Here is a 6,618-nt window from a genome sequence, read left to right as displayed (position 1 = left end):
TCCGGCCACGCTGAGGCTGCGTCCCACATACAGCAACTAGAAGGATGTGCAGCTATGACATACAACTATCTACTGGGGCTTTGGGGAAAAAAAGGGAAAAAAAAGGGGGATGATTGGCAATAGACGTTAGCTCAGGGACGGTCCTCCTCAGCAAAAAGAGGAGGATTGGCATGGATGTTAGTGCAGGGCTGATCTTCCTCACAAAAAAAAAACGTGCAAAAAAAAAAAAAAAAAAGCTTCATTTGTCTGTGACCTTAATGCCAGGACAAGGAAAGGGATTATATGTTTATCTTCAATTCTTTAGTGGAAAAACAGGCCCTACCTCACCTCAAGACTTCCAAAGTCTGACAAGAGGAGTCGTCTCTCCCTCCAAAATAGTACATCTGTATCATGTTGAGCAGCCTAAATGTTTTTTATTAATTGTATGTCACTGAATGGCAATTACATATCTACTAGTTGCAAATAATAAACCAGAACTTTTTTTTTTTTAACTTATCAACAGCAATTTATTTGACAAGCGACGTTGAGAACCTCCAGGCCAGGCCATGCCTCAGTGCTGGTCAGGAAGGAATTCTAGACAACAGGCTCAGTCTAATTTAATTAGGAAGTTACAGTTAAATAAGTTGGGGGTGGGGTGGAATAATCAGAAGGCTGGCATGGGACCCCCGGTGGACTGGCAGTCTTGTCTGTGCGGGCCTGGGAAGGGAAGCAACCCTTCCCCTCCAAGGCAAAGCATAGGTTATTTGGCAAGGAGAGATGAGGGGTGGAACCCCACTGTCAAAGAACATGCTTAGGGAGGCCAGGTGAAGTGCATGCAATGTGGGGTCCATTGAGGCAACTTGATCCATGAGGCTAAATATCAGCGAAGGTCGAGGGCTCAGGCTGTTCCCAAAGGCTTGTGGTTCACCTGGGAGATGCTGAAAACTGTGAGTCTCCCCATGCTCTTAGGAAGGCAGCTCAGGATGTCCAGTACTTCCTGGGTCATTTTGGCCGCCCCCACGGCCCCACTTCCATTGGGCACAAGTGTGATCTTATTGGCCAAGATCAGAGGACCACTGATCTCTCTGCCACCTGCGACAGCTTCTCTAGCAGCATGTCCAGCCGAGCAGCCTCCTGGTAAAGCTGGAACACTTTTGCCTTCTTGGCCATCTGCTCAGCCTCGACCTGGGGTTCCGACCCCTATGGCAAAGCCTGGCATCCTCAGCTTATATCTCTGCCTGCGTGGATATATAGCTCTGACTTTGCTGCCTCAGCTAGGCTCTCTGGCTTGTAGCACCAGGCTTCCTCTGGCTTCAGAACTCCGGCCTCCAGCTGCTTCTCTCCGTGGGCGACCTCCTGCTCCTGCACTGCCAGGCCTGCTGGGCCAGCTCCACCACTTGCGCCTGTACCCGCTGCTCCTTCATCTGCTGCTTAGTCTTGGCCACCTGAAGCTAATAGGCCAGCTCAGCCTGCGGGCGTTGACCTAGGTGTCATATGCAGCCTTCTTCAGCTCCTCGTCCCTCTGCACGTTGGTCATCTCTATCTCACTCAGGTACTGAGCAGACACCTTTTCCTGCTTGGCTTTGGCCTCATGGATCCCAGCATCTCTCTTGGCCTCTGCTTCCCCAATCCCAGCATCTTTTTGGACTTGAGCTGTGGGAGCCTTCCCCAAGGAGTGAAAATAGTCCTCATCGTCATGAGTGCCCTTCAGAGTGTGGCTAACCACTCTGGTAAATCGTAAAATATTCACAAGAGATGGTTGTTGTTATTGTAATAAAAAAAAAAAAAAAGTCTTGTTCTCATTAAAAGGTCTTTGTTCCAGGCAATAAATCCCCTTTTTAACATAAGTGTATCAGTTTTTCTGTTACTTGCAACCAGACATAACTCAGTTTAACTAATCTCAAATTTTTTCATTTATATATCTTTTTTTTTAATTCAGTCGAGGAGGTTTTCTTGTGATAGTTCAGCAGATTGCTGTTTAATTTAGTGAAGTGAAAACTCTTTATACCTCATTTGGGGTGTTATATTATTATTATTATATTTTGGACATTCCATGTGTTAGATAAATTGCCACATTTTTGGTCTTTGAGTTTAGTGTGTGAGAAAAACCTTCCACAATAACATGATCTGCTCCTCATTCTCTCTCTTCACCTTTATATAAAATAACCACACATTCCAGAATGAAAAGCCCCATACCGCTCTTTTCTCTACACTCATCTTGTATAGAGAAAGCTGTGGTTTCTGACGATGTATAACAATCATGGATTTGAAGGGGCCAGGATAGATCATTAATTGATGATAATTACAATGAGCTTTTGTATTTAATTAGCACAACTTCAAAAAAATCTGGGAGTAGATTACTCCAATCTAAAAAACAGAAGTAAAAAAATACATGAAGTTAGTCAATGAGAAAGGAAAACTATTCTTTTAAGTTTATTGATTTCATAGGTAGAGGCTATTTTATATGTCTTAGAAATAGCACTTGGGAGGTAATTAACATAAAATGTTGTTCTCATGTTCATAACTGGTCATGATCTTTAGGGTCTAGAAATCTCTCCTTGGAACCATAAGTTAAGTAGGAAGATATCGGCAGACATATTTTTTATGCAAAATTTCAATCCACAAACTACATTACATATATAATTTTTATATATTTATTACACTATCTGTTGAAGTGGCCTATATTACAAAAACAAACAAACAAACAAAACACAAATAGGTACTAAAATTCCAGAATGGGATACTAAGGAGTAATATGTAATTGAGTCTCCTGCACATATAGTTACTAATGGAACAGGTAGTCATCTATGGTGGTTAATGAAAATGATGAAAATCCTTAAGGGCATTTACTTAAACCAGGAAATTTAAAGCATATTGCTGTATTATGTTTCTCTGGTCCATATGATCTGAATGTCTATTGATCAAATAACATGGTCATTTAATAATCATTGTTTTGCCTTTTTACTGACACATAAAATATCTACATACGCTATTTACTAGTGAAGAGATGATGCTAATCTGAATATCCACCCACAAAGATAGCCTGGAACAGAATTCAGGCAAACAGAGTTTATCTCCCTATGATATTAATTATGCTACCATAAGTTCCAATAGCCCAAGGCCATTTTTGGATAACATGCTGAAATAATCAATTTTAACAATTTCCAACTTAGCCTACAAATCAAATTTTAACAAAAAACCCGCCATCATAATGGATTAGATCATAGCCCACCTTGGGACTTTTATATGCTCCACTTTCAGTCAGAACACGTGACTGCACTCTTCCTGTTGCAAGGAAGATGCTGTGAATTTAATCAAGGGCCAGAATATCAGAGCACAGTACTGTGGCTCAATTCTAATCCAATATGGTTTACTTCCCAAAAATAGCTGGACATTTGGTCCCGTGGTTGATTAGACTGGTTCAAGCTGGAAAGACATTTTAATTACTGTTTGATTAAGCTTCCTTTCTTGGTGGTCAAAAATAAGTAACAATAATACTAATGATAACAAGAGCAATAATAATAACAGCACAATATTGGCTACCTTAGAAAAACAATTTAAAATATCTTTCAATATCGTCCTTACAATTTATACAGTAAGAGACTAAAGATAAAATACATTAGAAACATAAATACTATGGAACAAATAAGAAAAAACTATGAATATGGCATTATTTCTTATTAAGAACCAAATGTTAGAACTAAAAAGAAAAGAAACCCCCTTTTATTTATAAGAATTTTAGGTAAAATGTGCCTGTGGGTAATGTTTTTTAATTGAAATAATATGTATAATATAGATTATTATGAGGAGAAATTATATTTTACAATCAAATAAAACTCTTCTGTTTTTTTTTCTCTAAATAGCATCAACTCAATTTTCTAATCTAAACAGTTTGCTGCCACATATTTTCACCAGAAAAAAAAACTAAAGACAGAAAAAAACCTAAAACCACACACACACAAAAAACCTACCTCAGTTGTGTACTTCCATCATGCATCATGCATTGTATTACTAATAACCATTTAATGCTGGGCCAGCCAGCCTGGTTGGTCAAAAATTTAAACATATACTTTTAGTATATAGGAGTTTATAAGTTCAATAAAAGTCACATTTTTTATAAAAATTAATGAATGGGAAAATAAGATCTCTGTGTCTACTTTCTGTCCTATAATTTTTTGAATTTAAGATGTGTATTGATAACCTATACAGTATGATATGTTTTTATATATATATTTTTTATACACAAATATGCTATTGAGCTCTAACAAGGGAATCTAATAATGACTTGTAAACTCCCTCACATGAAAAAAAACCTGATAAGCTATGCTTTGATATATTTCCTCTTTTTGTGGGATAGAGTTTCCAACAGCCAATCAGTGCTTCTACCTAAAATAACTAGGAAAGCCAACAAAACATAGATGTGGTCTGTTTGAAGGGATGGAAAGCTGACTGTGCCAATCAGAGTTAGAGAGGCAAGGGTCCAGTGCAGGAGAAATCTTGGAGACGTGACCTAACTCCTATACCCGCTTCTACATTAAGACAATTTCCTAATTCTGCTTAGAGCAGGAAGATAAAGATCCAAATGATAGCCCAAGGGTAGCACTGTGACTAGACAAAGATGCCAGAAGAATTTCTAGTGGCGACATAGGGACTTCAAAAACATGACTGGTTTTCCTCTTAATACATTTGCTAAATACTGGAGTTGCCTGAAATTCATGACTAAAATCATTAGCAAAAGTTCTCTGACAAGCAAATAGGACATCTTTAGAAGCTTCATTAGGCAAATATTAGAGTTCAAAAACCACTAGACCAATGGGTCCACAAAATAAAAGAGGATTATAGTTGAAAACTCTGGAAACCCAAGAGTGAATCAAAGGTAAACCTAGATTTATAAGGAATGCAATGCAGCTTCAACTCAAGAGAGTCCATAATTAATGAGAATAGCCACCATTCTATTTACCATTTCCAAAGGAAAATAACATTATCTGAAGAATTTAAAGTTTTTTTTTTTCCCCCAAAATGTCTAGCATTGTCAAACTTTACTAGGCTCACATATATATACACACATATACACAAACACAAAATAGAACATTTGACTAAAAAAAGAAAAAAATAGAATTATACTCACTTGTGATTCAAGTATTGGTGTTACCTAACAAGGAATTAAAATAATTCCAATTAAGGTGTTCCAGAACATACAGAAAATTATGAAAAAATAGAAAAATGCATAGGGGATTTAACAGTGAATTGGAATCTATAAAATGAATTTAAAAAATCTAGATGTTCTAGAATATATGAAATTAAGAACTCTAAAATAAATTTGACAGTAGCTTATGCACAGCAAAAAATAAAAATAAAAAAGAGTGATGAACTGGAAGATTAGTTCAACTGAAAGTATCCAAACGGAAGCATAGGCATGGAAAAAGAGAAAGAAAGAGAGATCATTTTTGCAAAATATAATCTGCTATTCTTCAGCTGCGTTTTTGTTAACAGGTGTTTTATTTCCTCATTCCAACTCTCAATTTAACTGATACATGGGGATAAAAAGTGATCTGATGGGTCTGTACAAAATTTTGCTTTTTGTGCATTTTTTTCTACTTTGCCTCCAAGGAAATGTTTATATTGATATAAAGACATGTAACCCAATGAAATACCTTGAGGCACAATCGTTTGTTCCAAATGCTTACTTCTCTTCTCAGGTGTTATTTTGGTCAGAGGATAAGCAGCACCTGACGTAGACCTGTGTCTTCTCAGTTAGAACCAATTTGAAGCCACTTGGAGTTACTGCCAACTATTTCCTGGTCCTTTTTCTCCAAGACTCTTATGCAAAGCCATCTTTCGATCATTTCTTTATTATTTCTGAACAGCATTCTGAACATTAATGCACAAACTTTAGTCTGTGACTAAGAAATATATTGTCCTGTTGATATATAGCCCAAGCCCCTCTTTGCCTTGTCATTTCATATATGCAAATAGCAACCTCCGAGGATCAAAAGGCAATCTGCCTTTGAATTCTCAATCACAACTGAATCAAAAAAATCACAACTGATTTTTTTGCTTTCTTTTCTGGAGTCAGAGGAAGCTATGCAGTCAAATTTACTCCCCCCTCATATTCTTCATGGGAATTTCTGTGATTGAGCTCCCTTTGGAGACCTGTTTTAATTTACCCAATAATTTTGCTTGGCCATAAGAAAAAGTCTTTGGTTATGTCATGCGATCTTAAATATCCAAATATCAACCCCTGGGGACAAGACTTTAGGTTCTACTCTGTACAACTATGTATACGTAGCTCAATTCTGTCTATTTTGAAGTCTTACTCTTTAACTTCTGTAAGCAAAATGGTGATCGATTACCAACATAAATGTGGAAATGAGATTTGGAAGCTTCCAACGGCAAAGTAACTTGCTTTGTTTGACAAACTTATAAGTTTTAGACCATTCAGCAGACAAGATAGTGAAATTCTTTTATGGTTCTCTTGGTTCCAAAGCAAGGGCCACAACCAGCTGATGGATAAGATATGGCCCCAAAAATTATCGTCAATGATATGTTCCTGCATTAGCATCATATCTCCCAATGACTGTCGTGCTGCAATTGTCTCCAAGTTTCTCAAACAGCTCTTTTCGTTCTGAATCTCATGCA

The 6,618-nt window shown here is 37.4% G+C and overlaps 1 pseudogene; it reads right to left on the bottom strand.

Moving 5' to 3' along the window:
* Positions 1-877: 877 nt before the first annotated feature.
* Positions 878-3,976, bottom strand: LOC101395047 (flotillin-1 pseudogene; annotated as a pseudogene).
* Between the last annotated feature and the right edge of the window lie 2,642 nt (positions 3,977-6,618).

Source organism: Ceratotherium simum, chromosome 10, assembly GCF_057802395.1.
Source record: "Ceratotherium simum simum isolate JZ-2026a chromosome 10, ASM5780239v1, whole genome shotgun sequence".
In the NCBI taxonomy this organism is placed as follows: Eukaryota; Metazoa; Chordata; class Mammalia; order Perissodactyla; family Rhinocerotidae; genus Ceratotherium; species Ceratotherium simum.
The sequence above is the reverse complement of the archived record's forward strand: the minus strand, read 5'-3'. Positions and strand labels throughout refer to the sequence as shown.